At 35.3% G+C, this 21,849-nt stretch overlaps 1 pseudogene; it reads left to right on the plus strand.

Moving 5' to 3' along the window:
- Positions 1-21,849, plus strand: part of LOC129509394 (RNA/RNP complex-1-interacting phosphatase-like) — a 117,828-nt pseudogene that overhangs the window by 15,967 nt on the left and 80,012 nt on the right.

Raw genomic sequence — 21,849 nt, forward strand, 5'->3', positions numbered from 1 at the left:
CAAAATCTATAAAGAACTTATTAAACTCAACACCAAAGAAACAAACAATCCAATCATGAAATGGGCAAAAGACATGAAGAGAAATCTCACAGAGGAAGACATAGACATGGCCAACATGCACATGAGAAAATGCTCTGCATCACTTGCCATCAGGGAAATACAAATCAAAACCACAATGAGATACCACCTCACACCAGTGAGAATGGGGAAAATTAACAAGGCAGGAAACAACAAATGTTGGAGAGGATGCGGAGAAAAGGGAACCCTCTTACACTGTTGGTGGGAATGTGAACTGGTGCAGCCACTCTGGAAAACTGTGTGGAGGTTCCTCAAAGAATTAAAAATAGACCTGCCCTACGACCCAGCAATTGCACTGTTAGGGATTTACCCCGAAGATTCAGATGCAATGAAACGCCGGGGCACCTGCACCCCGATGTTTCTAGCAGCCATGTCCACAATAGCCAAACTGTGGAAGGAGCCTCGGTGCCCATCGAAAGATGAATGGATAAAGAAGATGTGGTTTATGTATACAAAGTCAATGTTATTAACCACTCCAATGTAGAGGGGTAGAAATTTATCTTCATCTTTCTCTTTCACTTCTCCTACTTGGAGAAATAATAAAAAAGAAGACAATCTATCCCCTCTGCACCTCTGGAGGGTAAATTTTCTGCTCTGTGGAGTCAGAAGGAGAGAATCAGTCAGAGAAATAATAAAAATGATGACAACTGTGTCAGTTCTATGGAGGAGAGGAAAATGAATCATTTCATGGCATCAGAGTGCATTCGGAAAGTAGGACTTCGAGTAACCCTAGGAAGAAGCTTTATTTCAAAGCAAAGTGTGAATGTGTGGTCCTCTCCCAGGCCCCAACCTGAGGCCCCAAAGTACCCACACATTCCTAATAGGGGCAAACATTCACCTCTCTCCTCCTTTATCTCTCTCTTTCTCTCAGCTTCACTGTTAGTCTGGACCCCAAACTTACTACTTGTACAACTAGACACATGAGTGTTTCCAGCTGAGAAAACGAATTTTTCACACATTGCTGGAATCCTAACCCTGAGCAGAGACAGCATCCTCCCAGCATATAGGCTTTCTGAGTGAAATCAGTGCTGCTGACAGGATCCACATTTTCAATCTATATTCATCCACACGGCATCATATCTTCTTGGGGAGGGCATTGTCATACAGTTGAAGCTAATGTTCTGTCAGGCTTTTATCTTGCTAGTCTATCATTACAATCCCAACTGAACCAGAAGGCCTCAGGGGTTTTCTGTTGCTCTCAGTCAATCAGTATGGCAGTTACCAACACACTGATCCAAGGGAGGCAGTCCCTGCATGAGATTTCCACGTTTGGCATCTTTTCCTCTTCCTACATAAGAAATCTGCAATCATTAATTGGAAAATACTGGAAAACATTAGGTTTGCAACATTTCACAAGGCTATGAGTTTCAATTAATATTTGTAAATTTCCAACCTTCTTTTTAGCTGCTATTAAAAAAAAAGGCTGCTAAAATGTAAAGTACAGGAAGAGCTTTTCAAGCTAAATACTGTTAACTGTGTCTTCTTAAGGAGCTAATATTTAGATTTTTTTGGGATAAATGACTTTAATAATGTTAAATGCATATGAGACTATTTAAAAATATATGTTATAATATGTACATTTCCCCATAACTGGGATTTTCCCCTTCATTGTTTTCCTTTTAATTTTATGAGAATTATTCCAGATATGTATATTCTGCCTTTTTAAACATAATACATTGAGCATAATTTAACTTTATTCTAGAAAACTCAGAATCTCATTTATAGATATGCATTGTTGCATTACGAGATAGTGATACTGTGTTGGATTCTATATAATTTAGTAAGTCAGGTCTTCCTATAGACATATGACTTTCTTTCTTTCTTTCTTTCTTTCTTTCTTTCTTTCTTTCTTTCTTTCTCTTTCTTTCTTTCTTTCTTCTTTCTTTCTTTCTTTCTCTCTTTCTTTAATTTTCTATATCTGCTTATCAAGTTCCAATTATTTGCAAATATGGTGCTCAATAAACATCAATAAAACAAAACAGATAAGATCTTTGTCTTCTTGAATTTAGTCCAGGGTGGGTATAGATAGAATAAATACACACAAAAAATACATAATTTAAATCTAATCAATGCCAAGAAGATAAAGAACAGGTTGTCATTATAGAGAGAAGCAGAGATATCTAATTAGATTAAAGAGTTAGGGAAAGACTCTGAGGAAGTGAAGTTTTTCCAATGAGATTTTCAAAATTAGGAATTAGCTACAAGAAAGGAATAGCATGTGCAAAGGATTTAAGATCAGGAAGATATCCAAACACCCAAAACCTGGATTAAAATTTAATATTGTTGTAGGATAATACAAGAGGGGGATTTCAGAAGGACATCACGCTCTCTAAATGTTTAAGAGAAAGAAGTTCTAATAACTTCCTAATAAATTATTTCAAAATTTGGGGAAAATAGTTACACAGTTAAGGAAAATTTGATACAAAAAGAACTCAATATTCTTAAGAATTAATGAGGATTTAGGTCAAATGCAGATATAATCCACAGGTTAACTTTATGTTTGTTATTCATCATCAAATTTTCCCTTAAGTTAATTGAGGATTCCCCATAGAAATTAAAATGAGTTTTACAAGGGATAAAACAAACAAAATGATTAATGCCAATTTAAACCCCCAAGTCATTGTTTCTCAGATTCCTACCTCATTAGACCTCAGGAATCTCTATAAAGGGATTATTAAACAAATGAATTGTTATTTTAGCCCTGTTGTACTTGTTAGTGTGAAAACAGTTTATATGTAAAGCAAAGTAAATTACGGTAAATTAGCATAAAGTTTAGTATTATAATTGTCAGCAAATCTCAAAATAATGGAAGTGTCTATTTGGATTATTATTAAAATCAAGAGTAAGATGAGCTTCCTCAAAGAACCTCCATGCTTTATTTTATTATACCATAGAAACAATTTTCTTTTGGAAAAAATGAGCAAAACAAAAACATATTGTTTATAATTCACTTGAATTATCAATTACTTAAATAAGCATGTAGAAAATATTTTACTTCCTGGGAAATGATTTTCTGTTGATTAAAAAAGAAGAGAGAGGGACCGAGAGATTCTTAAGATACATGGATTACTTCTTAAATTCATCTGGCGCATTGAAATTCATTAGCCAATTAATGACATTCAGTATGTGTTATTCATAATATACCCATAAAATTGATCATTAAAACTCAGAGCAACAGATTTTCATACTAGAATGTATGTGTACTCAAGACAAAACTAATTCTAGTGCTTGCTAATATCAGCATTATTAGAAAATCTTTCCTTGTTTTACTTTTTAAAGTAATTAGAAATTTGCTTAAAAATCCCCACTGACATGCAATGTTAATATTAGTGCAATTAATGAAATGCTAATATTTATGAATTAATTGGCAGGAATCTTGATGAAAGGAAGCTAACAGAAGTCGCTTATGCAGAATCTAACAGAGGACAAGATTTGTCCTTGGTGACTTGCTCATTTTGCTTTCAGATTGTTATTTAGTAAAATAGTCAATGATATTTTAGTAAATTTTTGGCTGAAAAAGTTCTCTAAGCCAAATTTAACAAGCTAGCTTTTAACATAGGTATGTTCACCGAAGATATTGGAGATGATATTTCTTACCCACTAACTCAGATATGCAAGGAAAAATTATAATTCTTATTTTCTATGACTTTACCTTGTCTCTATCTTAAGCTTCCATTCTTCTTGATGGTCAGACATATATATAGTCTAATTACAATTCATGTGGCCTTCATTATTTTAGAATTAATCTAATTAATATGGTATTTACATCACTATTCTCCTACCAGCATCTTCTGTAGGTGCATCTGATTTTCTGGACATTATATCAGCATTTGCTCAACATTCCTTGTTTCAACCTATTTTCTACTCACAGTGACATACTATTTACTATTTTGGCATTTTAGCATCGCATCGGAAATTCCTCCCGGTCTACCATCTCTTAATGTCACGGAGTCACCATCTTTAGTCCCACAAGGAAACAAATAGCAGCCCCTGCCATGTTACAAGTGCTGGGGCTAATTTGTTTAGGCATGTTCTGTCCTCCCAAACTATCTTGGTTCTAAAAACTCTCAGTGGGGTTGGATGCCTACTAGGGCACATAGGCAGGGGTCAAATCTTGCCTAGTATCAGTGATCCTTCTGTCATAGAGAGGTCATAGCTGAGGTAACCATTTTGGCAAATTTTTCTTCATAAGTTTTTTTTTGTGTGTGTGTCTGTGTGTTGCCTGGATTTCAGATTTTATACACTAATAAGCACAAACTGACCCTATTTTTTTTTTTCCGGTCCCACCACAAAATCTTTTTTGGACAATGATGGCTTTATCAGGGTTCAGGCAACACGCAAATAAATTTGCTGATGCCAAAAGGCCAAATAGCAACTTGGTCAACACTTCACATTGTGCCATTATTATATACTTTCTTTATCATTGTAAAACTTAACACTAAACATAACACTTCACATTGTGCCATTATTATATACTTTCTTTATCATTGTAAAACTTAACACTAAACATAACTTGGAAATTAAGAATTTTATAGATGAAAGGTCAAAAAAAACACTTCACATTGTGCCATTATTATATACTTTCTTTATCATTGTAAAACTTAACACTAAACATAACTTGGAAATTAAGAATTTTATAGATGAAAGGGTCAAAAAAAAAAGGAGGGAAGAAGAAGGAAATAACATATGAACATGGGATCCAAAAACCAGGCCTTTGCAAAGCCTTTAATATAAGCTCCCCTCCCCACATCATTAAACTTAGGGAAAGGAGGGCAAAACATTAAATTGAGGAAGAGGTCTTCTCTCTCTTCATTACTTCTTTCTTAAAAACACTTCTCTCTTTTTGCACAATCTTCCCATGTATCAAGGCCCAGCTTCAGATGATTTTAGCCCTATGTTGTATTAACATCTTACTGTTGAAAACCTTTTCCTTCAGAATCTTTCTCTGCAGAGCCAACCAATATGAAATTATGAGCCAAATGTGGATTTCAATAAGGGCCTCTAGAGATGAATTCTTATCACAAATGTACCCAAGTTATTTTAAAGCACAAAGCAAGTCAATGGTGAAGAAGACTCTTTGTGTCAGGCTGGCTACTATGTTGATCACCCCATGGAAGTGGAATGGACCACATCCCAATTAACATGTAAGATGCTGAGAATTTGGGAGAATTTGAAAGAAAGTTCATTACTCACACAAGGGATTCTTGGGAAGAAAGAGTTGGTAATTGGCACAGAGAGATCTGGGATGTTTTGAATAGGGCAGAAGAGTGGGTTGGGGACTTTGTTGTGGCATTAGGGAATTTGCTAGATTTGGGTTGGCAATTTTCAAGTTTTGAATATTCCACAGGGTCCAAAGGAAGGGACATGAGGCTTATAAGAAGTCAGTGATTCAACATTAAAAAAAAAACGGGTTCAAATTCTACTGTACTCACCTTTCTCTGTTGTGAGAATGTCCAGTGCCCCTTATTCTACAGAAATCAAGGACAACTGCCTCACAGACTAAATGAAGATAAAGCAAGAATTGCTAAGAGACCAGGTTGACTAAAAAACCTTGTGTAACAAATATTAAGAATGCCAGAGTCTAGTCCCTTCTTTTCTTCTGTAACTATTTCCCACCAAATGTGGGAGATCACACATAGAAGAGCAGTGACATGCTAGAACCTCATGATCCTCTGATACATCTTTTCTAAAGGGCTATAAATTATGGAGAGTATAAAAAGTTTTTTCATTCTTTTAAGACTATGTGCTAATAGAGTGATAATATTTGTAGGGCAGGAGCAAATATAAAACATTAACAGTAGATTTCAAAATCAGACCTCCATGTATTTCATGGAGTACGTTTTCATGTGCTGGGACACATTAATAAGAAAGAGAAGTCACTTATCCTTATGGAGTTTGCTTTTTGTGGGTGGTGATAGATTTTTTTTAAAAAAAGCAAACAAAGCAAAACAAAACACACAGCTTCAGCTCTATTAAGTGCCAAAAAGGATTCTGAGTGCCTAATCTAGTCTAGGTACAAAGGAAGGCAGCCTTTGGGAATGATGGTTAGCCTAAAACCTAAAGCATCAGTGCAGAAAGTCTTCGAAGAAGTTAATGCTGGGTGCAGAAGTTCCTATTTTCTAATTCTAGTAGTTATTCAGGACTATATTTAATTGGTCAGATAGAAATAGGGCAAAAATTGAAATGGGCCTCTCTCCCTCTGTAATGAATTAAATAGTTTTCCATAGCATTAGCTGTAAATGACACTACTGAACTGACAATTTCTTTCTTGTTTGGGCTTCGTTTAAACTTCTGAATGGTATTAAGAGGTTATTAGAGATTAATCTCCAATTAGGTATTCTGATAGCCCAAGAAATTGTCCAAGGGTCCCTCTGGCCATACTTTCTTAGCATTAAAGAGATATTGAATTAATAATATTTTGCCATCTCTTCAGACCTTTAAACTCCTGTGACTGATGTCCAATCATTTAGCCCACTTAAACAGAATGTCACACTGTGAGTCTTCCATTCTGAATAGGTCACCATAGGCTAGAGCTCATTAATGTTGAGTGTCCATTTCAGAAGCTGCAGCAGCCACTCAGTCCCTATGTTTTAAGAAAATAAGTAGAAAATTGTTTTCTCACAAATGAACGGGTTATAAAGACAATGTCATATGTCAGTATTATTGTGACTAAAAAATATCATCTAGGCTCTGTAGTGCTGTATAATGCTCCAATATTAGGCCATAAAATCAAGTCGGGATAGTGAGTGAAGTTCGTGGCATAGTTCCCAGACCTATCCAAAGTGTTGTGCACTGCACAGGATAAAGTCCAAAGCCTAACATCGAAAGCAGGAGGGGCTGAGCAAAACAGTTGTGATTTACATGGGATTCTCATCCAACAAAGCAAGACTTGAATGAGTTAATCAAGTACTTGCACTGAAAATTTAAAAGGATAAGTTGGTAGAGAATAACCTGAGAAGATTCTCCCTTGTTTTGTTGTTTTATTACACTGAAAAGTTAAGGGTTTCTTTTCTTTCTTTTTTACATTTATTTTTATTTTTCTATTTAAAGATTTTATTTATTCATTTGACAGAGAGAGAATGAGAGGGAGGAGAGAGCACAAGTGGTGAGGAGGACAGATGGAGAGGGAGAAGCACACTCCCCGCTAAGCAGGGGAGATTCCAGGACCTCAGTCCCAGGACACCTAGATCATGACCTGAGCCCAAGGCAGACACTTACTGACTAAGTCACCCAGGCGTGCCCCTCTCTTACCATTTTTTTAAAAAGCTTACATTTTTCTTTACTAGACTATGAAAAGATATGTTATAACTTAAGAACTTATGGGTTATAACTTAAGAACTTATGTTGTAGTTAACTTTTCCCTTCCTTTACTTCATTTCTGTAACTACATGGCATACACAGGTTATGTGCATTTTAATAATAAGACAACTAATGGTTTACATTTTGAGGCTTGAATAATTATAATTTCTAAATTGGGAATTTCTAAGGAAGGGAGATGTGGCAGAAAGAACTCATTAATTGGTTTGGATGCAATGACTGTTGGAGACATCTATTGTTTTTGACTCCCAGCATTGCTTCCTCCTGGTAGGAGCTCTTCAATTTGATTTTCCTTTGGGGAACTACATCCTTTCTTCATGCCCACTTGTCTGTACCTTTGTGAGATTATCAATGGAGATAACTCACCTTAAGGAGCTAAGGGTGGATGAACCTGTGATTCAAATTACACCAAGAAATTACTCTCTTTCTCCTATATTTAGAATAGAAATACAAGAGAGGAAAAATGGTGGTCTGATTCATCCCAATGTGGAAAATTGAAGAGAATTCCTGTTAGGTTCCTCTTCTTTCCATTGCTGAAGCTGCCCTGTATCCTGTATAAATTAAGGCCTGATTGTATGGATTCCCTCATTTTGGAAACTATTCTATTTCTTTATAATATACTTAATTTTAAGCAAAATTAATTCTTTGGATTATGGTAAGAGTATGAACTAATACCATGATATTAACACTTCCATCCAAACAGATAAGCTAAAGAAATAATTACTAGGTCAAAGACATTAAGAATATAGTAAATATATGTGATTGTGTTATAAGGGAAGAGTGTATATTGGGAAGGGCATTATAAACAGTTAGCTTGGACCTTGAATTTGGTAGACTTTAAATTCTAGACTGTAGTAAAAAGGAACAGAAAAAAAAGAAAGAAAATCAATTTCTAGACCATGTCCATGACCTCCATTGCCTTGTATATGACATCTATGAATTGCAGTTATCTATAAAATAATGGAGGCAGGCTATATGATCTGAAGGTCTTGTTCTTTTTTTTTAAGATTTTATTCATTTATTCACGAAAGAGGCAGACACATAGACAGTGGGAGAAACAGGCTCCCCAAGGGGAGCCTGATGTGGGACTCGATGCCAGAACCCTGGGATCATGACCTGAGCCAACTACGTAGATGCTCAACTACGGAGCCACTCAGGTGCCCCTTGTTTAGTTCTATAATTGTGCAACTATGTATTTCTATTCTGTTTATTTGGGTGCTGTCTAGTATTCCATAATAGATATGCTGCAATTTATCTATTATATTAATGAGTATTGGAGTTATTTATACTATTGACTATAAATCATAGTTTACAAACATTCACATACATGCTTCTTTAAGCTTATGTACTTGAATTTCTACTGCGTAAATATTAATGGGTGGATTTCCTGAACTATGGGTTATATGTATATTCAACTTTAGGAGGTAATGCAAAGACATTTTCTAAAGAGATTTTAGCAATTTATGATCCAGCCATCATCGTATGAGAATTTTCATTGGTCCACATATTTGACACATGTATATAGTTGATATTTTTAATTTTAACTATTCTTATGCTTGTAAAGTAATATTTCATTGTGATTTTAATTTGCATCTCTCTAATTAATAAGAGGTTGAGTACCTTTTTATGTTTATTTCTACTTTCATATCCTCTTTTGTGAAGTGCCAATTCATTTTTTTTTATAAATTAATTTTTATTGGTGTTCAATTTACCAACATACAGAATAACACCCAGTGCTCATCCCGTCAAGTGTCCCCCTCCGTGCCCGTCACCCATTCACCCCCACCCCCCGCCCTCCTCCCCTTCCACCACCCCTAGTTCATTTCCCAGAGTTAGAAGTCTTTATGTTCTGTGTCCCTTTCTGATATCTCCCACACATTTCTTCTCCCTTCCCTTATATTCCCCTTCACTATTATTCATATTCCCCAAATGAGTGAGAACATACACTGTTTGTCCTTCTCCGATTGACTTACTTCACTCAGCATAATACCCTCCAGTTCCATCCACGTTGAAGCAAATGGTGGGTATTTGTTGTTTCTAATGGCTGAGTAATATTCCATTGTATACATAAACCACATCTTCTTTATCCATTCATCTTTCGATGGGCACCGAGGCTCCTTCCACAGTTTGGCTACTGTGGACATGGCTGCTAGAAACATCGGGGTGCAGGTGCCCCGGCGTTTCATTGCATCTGAATCTTCGGGGTAAATCCCTAACAGTGCAATTGCTGGGTCGTAGGGCAGGTCTATTTTTAATTCTTTGAGGAACCTCCACACAGTTTTCCAGAGTGGCTGCACCAGTTCACATTCCCACCAACAGTGTAAGAGGGTTCCCTTTTCTCCACATCCTCTCCAACATTTGTTGTTTCCTGCCTTATTAATTTTCCCTGAAGTGCCAATTCAAATCTAATTTCTTACATCCTTGGCTTGATAATTTTCATTATATTTGGAAGGTTCACAGCTATCTGTTCAAATATGATGGCTGCTTTTTTCTCATTCTCTTATTTTTCCAGATCTTCTTACTGTATATTTCATGGTTGTCCTCCTCCTCCTTGTACTCTCCTTCTTTTGTCTCTCTCTGCTTCATTCATTATTCTGAGTTATCATTCAGTTCACTAATTCTTTTGTCACCTATTTTTAACCTGTGCTAATCCAATCTGCTGAGTTCTTAATTTCAATTATCGTATCTTTATGTTATGAAATATCTACTTTTTATAAAAAAAAATTCTGTCTCTGTCAATATTCTACCACTTTGTCTTTTATTCTATTCGAACAGAATAAAGTGATTACTTTTTAATTCCATGACTGGTTACTCTAGTACCCGGACCATGAGTAGATCTCTTTCTATTTTTTAAATTGTTTCTGCTGATTTGGTTCATGTGGTTTTGTCTCCTAATGTACCTGGTTATTTTTTTTATTTAGTTGGGCATTATTTTCACAGAATTATTTATAGAAAGAAAATAATTTCAAGTCTCTGACATTATCTTCTTTCAGATAAGATATAAGGTTTGCTTCCTAACCTGGGAAGTAGTGGGAAATAGCAGTCTTTGATCCATCTGATTTGGAGATGAGTGCAAGTCCTTGAAGAGGTCTGTGTATTTCTCTTTTAAACTTATTCCTAAGATGCAGTATATCAGTGTCCTGCCCAAAGCAAGGGAGATTCCTTAAGTTTCCTCCACTTGACACCTTAGACACTAGTATCTATTCTCTTAACCCAACAGGGCTACAAAAATGATGATCAGCAAATAATCTTAAAACATAAGATGGCCTCAAATTCCAACCTAACCTTTCTAAGCCTATATCTTCCTGGCCCAATAACTCTTTATTATTGTATTAGCCCTTTTATTCATTTGAACATTTTTAAATATACATACATATGTTAAATATTATAAATATAAGTATGTGTGTATTTTTTTCTTTGGTGGAAAGCTTTTCCAAAATAATATACCATTTCTGGAAGTGAAAATCCCTGATTTGGTTTAATCCATTTTTACACTGCTACTGTAATTATAATTTTAGAAGGGACCTTTCATTTGATACCATTCCATTCAATTCCACTGAGAAAACATCGAAACATCTTAGCTCATAATTTGTAGCTTTCTGTAATCTAACTTTAATCTTACTTTCCAAGTTTATATAATATCATTCTCTACCACATGCATTATTATTCTAAGGCTATGAAACTACATTGTTCCCCAGTGACAGGGGACAATCTAATGTTCTTGTGCCTTTAACTCATGCTGTTTCTGCTGTCAGAGTATGCTTTCATTGTTTGGTGGTAAAATCCTATTCATCTTTCTAGACGGCTTTAATGTCAACTCTTCTGTGAATGTAGGTCCTAAACCCATCTCAAACACACACAAAAACACTACAGAACTGATCATTCCCTCCTCACTTTCTGATATGATCTCCCATGTAGCTTGTAAGTAAGCCACACTAACCTGTTTCCTGAAACTACCTTATTTCCATATCTTCACACCTTTGCTCATAATAATCTCTTTGCCTAAAGAAGACCCATCTCATGCCTCAAAGAGATTCCATTGATTCTTTCTGGCCCACAAAAGCTGAGTTAATATATCATTCCTGCTTATTATAGTTTGTCCATATCTCACTTTGTCCTTACCTCAATTATAGTCATTGTATTTATTTTCTAAATTGCTGGTCACATGTTTTTCTTCCTGGAGGAAGAGATCATATCTAATTCATCTTTTTTTGCCCAAAATTTAAAACAATAACTGATGTACTCATAATATGTGATTGATGCACAATTGATATGTGATTGATATGAGTAAACGCATAAATGAATGTATATAATGTCTCTCTATTTCACTAGTTATTAAATAGTTTTCCATAAATGGGTTGAGAAATTCAGTTTATATAATGGGCCCAAAGTTCAGGTCATCACATTTTCACTTTTCATGATGGTAGAGGAAAATGGCAGGAATTAATAAAAGCCAGGCAGAATTCCAAAACCTCATTAGCTGGTATTTTCTCTTGCTTCCACCAAAGTGTGACTAACAAATAGAATGATGCTTTATTCTCTCCATTTGGGTTTTGCTTGTTAGCCTATAGTAGAGATATTATTGAGCTGTGAAATTATTGAAAGCACTCATCTCCAAACATTAGTAGACATAAGAATCAACTGAGAAAATTGCTAATATTGAAGATTTATGACCCTAAGTATCTAGTTCAGTAGGGCAGTGTTGGATACCAGAGAAAAAAAATTTTATTAAGTGTCTTGGGTAATTCTATTTCAAGATATTCTATTACTGCCATTTAAAAACCTCTAGTTTCCATGTAGTTATTGGTCTACAAATAATCAAACCATTGAGCACAAAAGTAAAGCCTAAATAACCAGATGCTGAGTTCTGGAAAGCTGAATAGAACTGTCTTAGCTATATGCATCTGACATGGTGAGCAAAATGAAACTCCATTTTTCAATATCTAAAAGGGGCATAAATACCAGGCAACAGTAGTGGTGGGAGGGAATTTATCAATTGCCTTAGAAACAAATTAAATATTGCTTACGAAAAACAACAAGTCAGAGGGAGAGACAAACTTAAATTAAGAACATATGTTATCCTGAAAGGTATTTCTTTGGGCTATAATCTACCCCAATCCCCACAGATACTTTTCTTCTAATAATTCCTCCCCTCCTTTTGTCTGCCTGCAATTCTTCTAAATGATGATAACTAATAAAGATTATAATCTGGCAACTGTGATTTGACAGACCATGAAATAGTTTGTGGAATAGATGGATAAAATATAGAGTAGAGATTTTGATTGACTCAAAGGAATTTATTAATTGATTTCAGAAATGTTGTCTAATCAAATAAATAACTTTATTTAGTTCTTTGAAAATGTCTTTTGAGGGCAGCCGGGGTGGCTCAGCAGTTTAGCGCTGCCTTCAGCCCAGGGCCTGATCCTGGAGACTCGGGATTGAGTCACACATTGGGTTCCCTGCATGGAGCCTGCTTCTCCCTCTGCCTGTGTTTCTGTCTCTGTCTCTCTGTGTCTCTCATGAATAAATAAATAAAATCTTAAAAAAAAAAAGAAAATGTCTTTTGATTGGTTTGTAATGGGGCATATTAGCACTTTTTAACAGATGGCTTCTCACATTCATGACCCTGATGGGACTCATTTGATCAAAATAAAAAACATACATGCATTTGTAAGTATGGGCTAATATATATAATCTTTCTACCTAAAAAGAGAAACTGTATCATATTTTACAATTAAAAGCACTAACATGCAATGGTATTTTTGCTGTTTTTCCTAGATTTTTATAACATTACTTTCAAACTATACCTGCCATTTTGAATTAGGAGCATGTCTCAGTATTTGGAAAGAGTAACATGTTTAAGTATGGACTGAATTCATATGCTGTGTATGTGCAGTTGTTAGCACATTCTGGCTTTCTGAATCCACCAAGTAAGCTGGCCAAAATGGAAACATTAATTGAAATATGTGGGTGTGCTCTGATTTTTATGGTATATGCATAGAAATAATATGATTGGCCAATAAAGCATATTTAGGATTCCTGTTTTAATTATTAATTATAATTTTCTGCAGGTCTCATTTTTATCTCTGTATATTATTTCAGTTCTTTAAAACTCTGATAATTAGCACATTTAGATGTCAATTGTTTTAATCTGGGTCGTTTAGTTTTGAGGGGTTTATCATAAATGAAATGCAAAAGATATCAAGAAAAGAAGAAAGATTTTGTGATTGCTTTGTAATTTATCATTGTAAATAGCAAACTCCTAATTTTTGATGGAAATAATCACTATACATTGTTTTTTTTTTCACCATTAATTATTTAACCAGTAAGGGCCAGAGAGACTGTTTGAGTTGCAAATAGTCTTTCCTCCAAGATCCAACTAAATATGCTTCTAAAAATGAAAGTGTGAACATGATTTTTATTTGTTTATTTTGTTAAGTTTATTTGGAGACTAATTTATTTTCACTAACAGCAGTGGAAAATAAAAGGGCATGAGAAAGAGAGATTGAGCCTGAGACTGACAATCTAACAGAAATACTCACTTGAGAATTCTAGACAAGCATCAAAACCTGCAAGAACTTCTAAGAATGATTTTGGTTTACATATTACTATGATGCTCCTCCCTTTCAGCTAGCGAATATATGTATGTTTTAAGTCATAGGCCATATTAAAAGCCCAATTCACACTGGTATTTACTTGGTTATCAGGGCTGTATTAGCATAAAAAGAATGATGTTTGTTGTTTCCAGCCATGTCTTGAAAAATTGCCTTTATAATAATGACAAGCAACACAATCACACTTTACATAGGGCAGCCTGGAATGTCATAGTCCCTGACTTGAGATGTGTTGTTCAATTAAAACAAAAATGAGGGATATTCTAAAGGATAAGACTTATTTTTGCATTTGTCTGTCAACCTGTTCCTGCACACAAACACTCTCTTTCTTCCCCCTTTATGTCTCTGCCCTACTATATAAAAGGATTGATGTAGGTAATAAACCTGACCTACTTCCTAGACTTAAAACTGCATCTGTCGGTAACTTGCTAAAGAGTTTGATCTCTGATGAGCTAATCAAGGCTTATACTGTCACCCCGATAGGGCATACATGGAGTCATAAAATTGTTTCACCCTATTATGTGTTAGTTGGAATAAGAGGGCATTAGCACACTGTCAGCACAAATGCTTCTAGAGTTCTTTTCCTTGAAGAAACTGATCTCTTCCTAAGACACAGGACAAAAGTGAAGAACAGGACACCTAAAGCACCATTATCTACCTACTTCCTTATAGTTAAACAAACACAGGCATTTCTCAGTCCTAATAGGTAAGAACAACAGGAAATCATATATGATTTTTAAAAAAACAGGCACATCTTAGTATACAGTCAGCAGCTTTAAGAAGAAACAAAAGAAATGTTTTAATTGGCCTTTTTGGATGCATGACACACATCACTTCTTAAACAGAATAAAGCTCCTGTACGAGTGCTTTTTTATTTATTTATTTTTTTATCACTTATTAGATGAAATACCAGCGGACTAACAAGGATGCTGGCTAAGCTAGATCCTGAACCATGATCAAAATTAATCATGCAGTCTGGAATTTAGTGACAAGCATTCGAATGCCACATTGAAAATGGCAGCATCTGCTTAATACCATGAGCCCATTCAACATTGATGTATAACAGCGCTAAGATAGGAAATGTTTTCGCCTGAAAGAATGAGTGTTTATGTGATTAAATGATGAAAAAATGAGCTTTAAAACTGAAGAATTTTAGAAATTATTAAATTGTATTATTGAAATTATTATTTTTAAAAACATTTTATTTATTCATGAGAGACACAGAGAGAGAGGCAGAGACACATATAGAGGGAGATGCGTGGGACTCGATCCCGGAACCCTGGGATCATGCCCTGAGCTGAAGGCAGATGTTCAACTGCTGAGCTACCCAGGCATCCCTGCATTATTGAAATTAAATTGTTAAATTGTTATTCCTGTTTGAGAGAAGAAAATGAAATTGCTAGCTATGAGTTTACTGATTATAAATACTTACCTGCATTTGATTCAATCTCTTAAGTATCCATAGAGACATTTAGACAGCAAGGTGCTGTATATGTTAGGCAAGATTTGAGTAATTAATACAAATGAAATGTGAAACTATTAACAGGGAATTAATACTAACCTTCTACTCTACCCTTCCTCCAATTTTGAATAAATGTACATGTTACATATACTAGATAATGAACTAAATGCTTATGCTACAGACAAATTAAACTTCAGAAACAAAGCAATTAATCTATCTTTTTTTTGTTTCCTGTAAGCATAAGCTTAGATCGAAATGGGAAATGTGTACTTTTACTCTACAGTCAGTTCTGCTGAAATGCAACATATTTACTTCTAAAAATTACTTTTCTATGTAAAATCACAGTGTAAAATCTGGGAACTTGTGGGGAAAATGTGGTTACGGTATGACATTCAATAACGTTATTATTGACATTATTTTGTAAGTATGATTATAAATAACTTTAAAAAATAGGAACCCAAAAATACAGTAACAGTTTTACACATATTAAGTGGTTAAGAAATACATAAAAGACACAATAATTATGGTACTTTTCTTGAAAAAAAAAAAAAAAAACCTGAGGTGGAAGTGTTTGTGGGAGTAGGTGTCAGAAGAGTTTCAGTTTATTTGGAAGGAGGGTTATCTTATAAGGAATGCTATATAACCGTATAAGGTTCAATATATCTCATATCAGAGGCAGGGAACTATGGTAGTTAGTAGATGTTTGAATGTGCATCTTGTGTATTACAATGAAATGAGTCAGCTGGGTGCAATTTTCTGTATTCACCTAGCATTTCATCCAAATGAAATAGCACATAAGTAAACACAATTCACATTGCACTCGTTATTCCCTAGTATATAATTGCTTGGGTCAAATTTACATTTTTAAAACAAGTGTTACAGCAGACTGACTCTACTGGAATCTGTGAAATTTTTAGTTTTAAATTATATACCCATTATGTCATAAATCTGTCATGATAAAATTTTAATATTCAGAAATATATTTCTATGGAACACACTTTTTCTTAGGCTGAATATTTTTACTAGGCAGAGGTTTTGGGGGATTTTGCACTTTTGGCTTTCTCAGGCCCACTTACAGTCCACCCTATTGGAAGGATAACAGTATTTGTCAACTCTTTACAAAATCGTTTTCTAAAGATACTTTTACAAACTGGAATCTATTAAGAAAAATCAATGGATAAGGAAAAGAGTTAATTTTAATTAAATACACACTATGTACCAGAAGTAGTGCTACAAATTCTGACTGCATCATATCATTTGTTGTTCACTTTGAGCCCCTGTGGTCATTTTGTTGGTTTGCTAATATACCCCATTTTATAGAAATGGTCACTATAGTTTGAAGCGGGTAAGTAGTTTCTCAAAGTTCATGTAGCAGATAAGTGCAAGGCTAAGTATTTTAGTATTCTGATTCAGACTCTTTAGCACCACTCACTTAGAGATAATTTTAAGTTCTTGGCGTGGAGAATTGAGAGGAAGAGGCTGTAAAGTCTCCCCGCCCTTACCTCATAACTTCTGTATAGTAGAACATTATGCCTATTAACAAATTTATACCCTTTTTATCTTTTGTGTGGTTTTAGTTTGTCTTACCAGAGAATTTAGGAGACCACATGTAGAGATACTTAATCATTATCCTTCCTTTAATTCAGAGGAAAAAGATGTCCCTTGGGTCAAGAATCTAATTAGCATGAGTGTGGGGTGGGAAGCAGAGCATTGCAAAATATATATTCTATTCAAGGTTGGTAAAGTTGTGGTCAGATAGGGGATCTTTACTTATTACCCATTCTTTAAGAAGCTGATAGAAAGTATAAACTCTCTTTTCTGGTAAGTGCAATAGACACTTGATTAAAGCCCCTTAAAATAATGTATCACCCATTTCCCTCCTTCATTCAACAGCAGTATCCTCAAGAGCTGCTTGCTTATAAGCACTGAAGGGTGGCAGGAGGGAGGAAAGCAATTGAAGATTTGGCCTAAGGAAAAGTTGGTCTTCTGCCCAGGAAAGTTACCTGGCTACTGCTAATTCCCAGCTCCATGATGCCTTATTTTGCTCTTTTTAAGGCTTCATTTCTGCTATCATTCTAACTCTTTATCCACCCATCAAGTGTCACTTAGAAAAACACGGCAGGTGCTCTGAGCCTGTTTGTCAGAAATACAGAGGTTTATATATGGTCGCCAGATTTTGTAAATAAAAATACAGATATAGAGTTACATCTGACTTTCAGATGCACAACAAATAATTTTAGAGTATAAGTATATTCCAGATATTTCATGGGACATACTTACACTAAAAAAATCATTTTTTTTAAATCTGAAATTCAAATTTAATTGAGGGTCCTGTACTTCATACAGCATCCCAACATGTATAAGTAATGTATTCCAAGAGGCAGGTGTCTTCAGCAGGGCCCTCTGACAGCCTTGCTTTAAAGATTGTCTTGTTTGACAAGCCATTGTCATTTCTTTAAATTAATTGAAAAAAAATTAATAAAATATTTTGCTTCAGCTTCAGCCCCTTAGGACTCATAATATCCTATGAGAAGGGTTGCCAGCATCTTGAATTATTGCCTAGCTTTCATAGAGCAGATAAAGGCAGGGTTTTAAGAGCTTTTATTTCCTCTTCTGAAACTGATGATAGATTCAAACATTCTTTATGCTTACATTTATGAATGCCTATTTATATGTGAAATAAAAGATTCCGTATTATTTGACTCTTCTATGTTTCTGTCTTGTGAGTACTACAGTCATGCCGGTATTTTCCTGAACAAATAAAGAACAAAGCCTCAATGTATGGCATCCAGAGGAAGTTAAAATTTTCATATCAGCTCAAATTTAGCTAAGCCTATTGCACCTAAATGTCTCTTTTCAAGACTTTTCAATCTTGGCCTTCCAAAAATATTCATTGAATAATGAACTTCAGAAACCAATTCCTGCTCTATGGCATTTATTCATGCGATAAAGCCTACAAAGCTATCTTTAATTATTACTGTATAGGATATCCCGTTATCTTTAATTATCACTGCCGAATGGTTGCAAAATCAAATACTGCTGGCAATCAAGAGTCATTATACAATAGCATGATTGCATCTGTTCATATTAACAGATAAGCACAGAAAATCAAAACAGTGTCTGATTTAACCACTAAAACTGTCTGAACAAAATATTGTATCTAGCTCTCTTAATATCTTGCGGTGACTTTGATCTGATTAAAATCCAAAGAAACATAACCACAGATGCAAATGTTCTGGTGTTTCTGAAATTAATATTGCTGAATCTTTCACTGGACTGAATTGCTGGAATCCTAGTGAAGCAGAAGTGATTATAGGCACAGTATAAACTTATGATAGGAGGATATCTAAATCTCTGAGGCCGCAGGTGCAGGATTATAGCAAAACCCCAGTGAAACATTCAGTGTTCTGTCTAAATACCCCAGTACAAAATTAATTAGGCAGTTGATCACATAATAAAGCTATGATGGATGATCTAATGGAAACTAGCATTTCAGAGTCAATAACGAACTTGATTCTCTTATTAGATGCAGCTGATTTTCAGTACTGCCATTTACAAGATTGTGTGCATAATAGAAGATAAAAAAGGGGGGTTCTATTTTGAAAATGAGAACTCAGTTACAGTATTTATCTCTGTTGGAAACTATGATATGTAAGCAATGTAGAATTTGTAGATAGACATATCTGCGAGTAATTCTCTAAGATACTTGCCTGAAAAGCACATCAAAGAACAGGGAAATAATGAGACAGGCTCCAGCTGTTGGATTCCTACAGCTTTTGATTTGTGCTCTACTAGAAACTCCAGGTTTTGATCCTGTGTTGATTATTTCCATGGTACTGAAGTTGATTTGTGCATTATTTAAAAACAGACAGTAGGCAGCAAACAAGGAAGAGTTTGCAAACTACATCTTAAAGGACATTTTGTTTCTGTCTTGTCATTTCTAGCATTCCACTTAGGGGCTCGGGTGATGTGCATGGCTACCTGTAGAGGAACACACATTAAAAATGAAGATGGTGCAGAACAGAGCTAATCAAAGGTTCTAAAAAGAAATCAGGATAATATTGCACTTCAAGTGACCATGGCCTTCTGGGACTAGAGGATGTAAGAGTGCCACACGTTCCATGTCGATTTTCAATTCTGTAAAACTGTTCAAATGAGAATGAGGGCGAGAACAGCTGCCCATTTTGAAACAAGGAATATTTACTCAGCATAGAATTCTCGTAGTTAAAAATTACTAAAAAGTCTGTCAGCACTGGGCAGCCCTCTTCCTGACCCATGGCTACAAGAAGTACTTGCTGAAAAGGCAGCTCATTTTTTAAACAGCTTATTAGTTATTTCCTAACAGAGGTTTTATCTCCCAGTACAAAACAGTGTGATTTTTTTTTCAAGTTTGGTAATAAGGTTTTCTGGAGAACTCTGCCCAAAAGTGTTTTTGTGTTCTGATGGTAATAGAGTAATGTGGGTCAAGGAAGAGCCCGTAATTTCTGCTGCTATTTGAGTTTTTGATGATGTTCTTCAGCTGTTTTGGTTTTTTGTTTGATTATTTGGGGGGTTTGTGGGGCTGGTTTTTTTTTGGTTTGTTTTTGGTTGAATACAGGTTTATACAAGGTGATCCGCTGTTTGGTGTGACTGCTCTTGAGAAAAAAGTGACCTGATTTGACAAGTGACTTGGTTTGGTTGTTTGTGAGCTCCTTTCAGCCCTTCTTCCTTTTTCCTTTCTGATTTTGCCACCCTCTGTGGGCACAGATATACAAATACATGTCAGCAAGAAACATTGGAACAGCTGCTTTATGGACCAGTGAGAAATTCTTTAAGGGTTATTTTTAGAGAAGCCCTCACAACAGATCAGCTTATTGACTCCGAAAGATATCATTAATCAATATACAACTCTGAGAGTCTTTTGGAGGCCACTGTTTGATTTGACATTGACTCAACCTTCTTCTTATCAACAATCACTTCCTCCCTCTTCATTTGGTCCCTCTTGGTTAGGTTGTCAATATACAGTACTTGGAGACTTCCTTAATCAAATGCAGTGTGAGAATTATAACAAAGATTTCTGTTTCATAGGTAAAAGTCATGAATATTTTTAGTCGCAACTATACCTGGCCCTATGTGAAATAACACAAATTTTAAGACAAGTTTCCTGTATTCTAAAAGCTGTATATGAAGCTAAAAACAGTGAAACAATGCAGTCAGAAAATATGAAATAAAAATATGCAGAAACATTAAAGGAAAAAATATAGTAGTATGGCATTTAATAGAAAACTATATGTTTCAAGAACACAGATATAAATGAAGATTAGTATAGTCTTATTTATTGTTTAAAGATTTATTTGTTTGTTTGTTTGTTTATTTATTTATTTGAGAGACAGAGAGTGAGCACAAGTAGGGGGAGAAACAGAAGGAGAGAGAGAGAGAGAGAGAGAGAGAGAGAGAGAGAGAGAGAATCTCCAGCATTCTCCCTGCTGAACACAGAGCCTGACTCAGGGCTCAATCTCATGACCCTGATGAGTTCATGACCTAAGCCAAAATCAAGAGTTAGTTGATTAACCAACTGAGCCACCGCAGTGCCCTAAAGATTCAATTTTTTAAAGTAATCTCTATACCCAACACAGGACTTGAACCCACAACCCCGAGACCAAGAGTTGCATGCTCCAGTGACTGAGCCAGCAGCACCTGGCAGGGTCAGTTGGTAGAATATGTGACTCTAGATCTTGGGGTGATGAATTTGAGCCCCACACTGGGCGTAGAGATTACTTATAAAAAGAGTTAGATGGGTATTGTTTTAAAAGACTTCAAATAATAGGACAGATGAGCTGAGATTAAAACCAATGCTAAGATGACAAAGAATAATAAATTTGAAAGATTCCCCAAAAGCAGTGAAGAAAATCTCTCTGAAATAGTGAGTCTGCCTTGATTAATAACTATAAAAGATATGTACGCAATTCCCAAAAATAATTTAATCATATAATAAATAAGTATTTTTGAAAGGAAAATATAAAATACAAAAAGAAGAGGAAAAGAAGAAATAAAATGACAATCTCAAAAGAGGATAGGATTACATATTTTTCCTTGGAGTTCTGTGTAGTTTGCAAACACAGAGAAATTATTAGTCAGATTGGCTGGGTTACACAGCAGCGACAAATTCCCAAATTTCAGAGGCTTAACAGAACAAAGGTTTGTTTCTAATTTGCATCATATGTCTAATGCAGGTTGGCAGGCCTTCTGCTTCCCATAGTCAGAGCCCCAGTCTGTGGGAGGCTCCACCGTATTATAGCTAAAGTCTTTGAAACACATGTCCTCCAAGTTTGCTGGAGTTGATTAAGAGAAGACAGGAGGCTCGTGCAGGATGTTTATAAGATCCAGGCATATAAGTGG

The sequence above is a fragment of the Nyctereutes procyonoides genome, unplaced genomic scaffold (genome assembly GCF_905146905.1).
Source record: "Nyctereutes procyonoides isolate TBG_1078 unplaced genomic scaffold, NYPRO_anot_genome, whole genome shotgun sequence".
Taxonomy (NCBI): domain Eukaryota; kingdom Metazoa; phylum Chordata; class Mammalia; order Carnivora; family Canidae; genus Nyctereutes; species Nyctereutes procyonoides.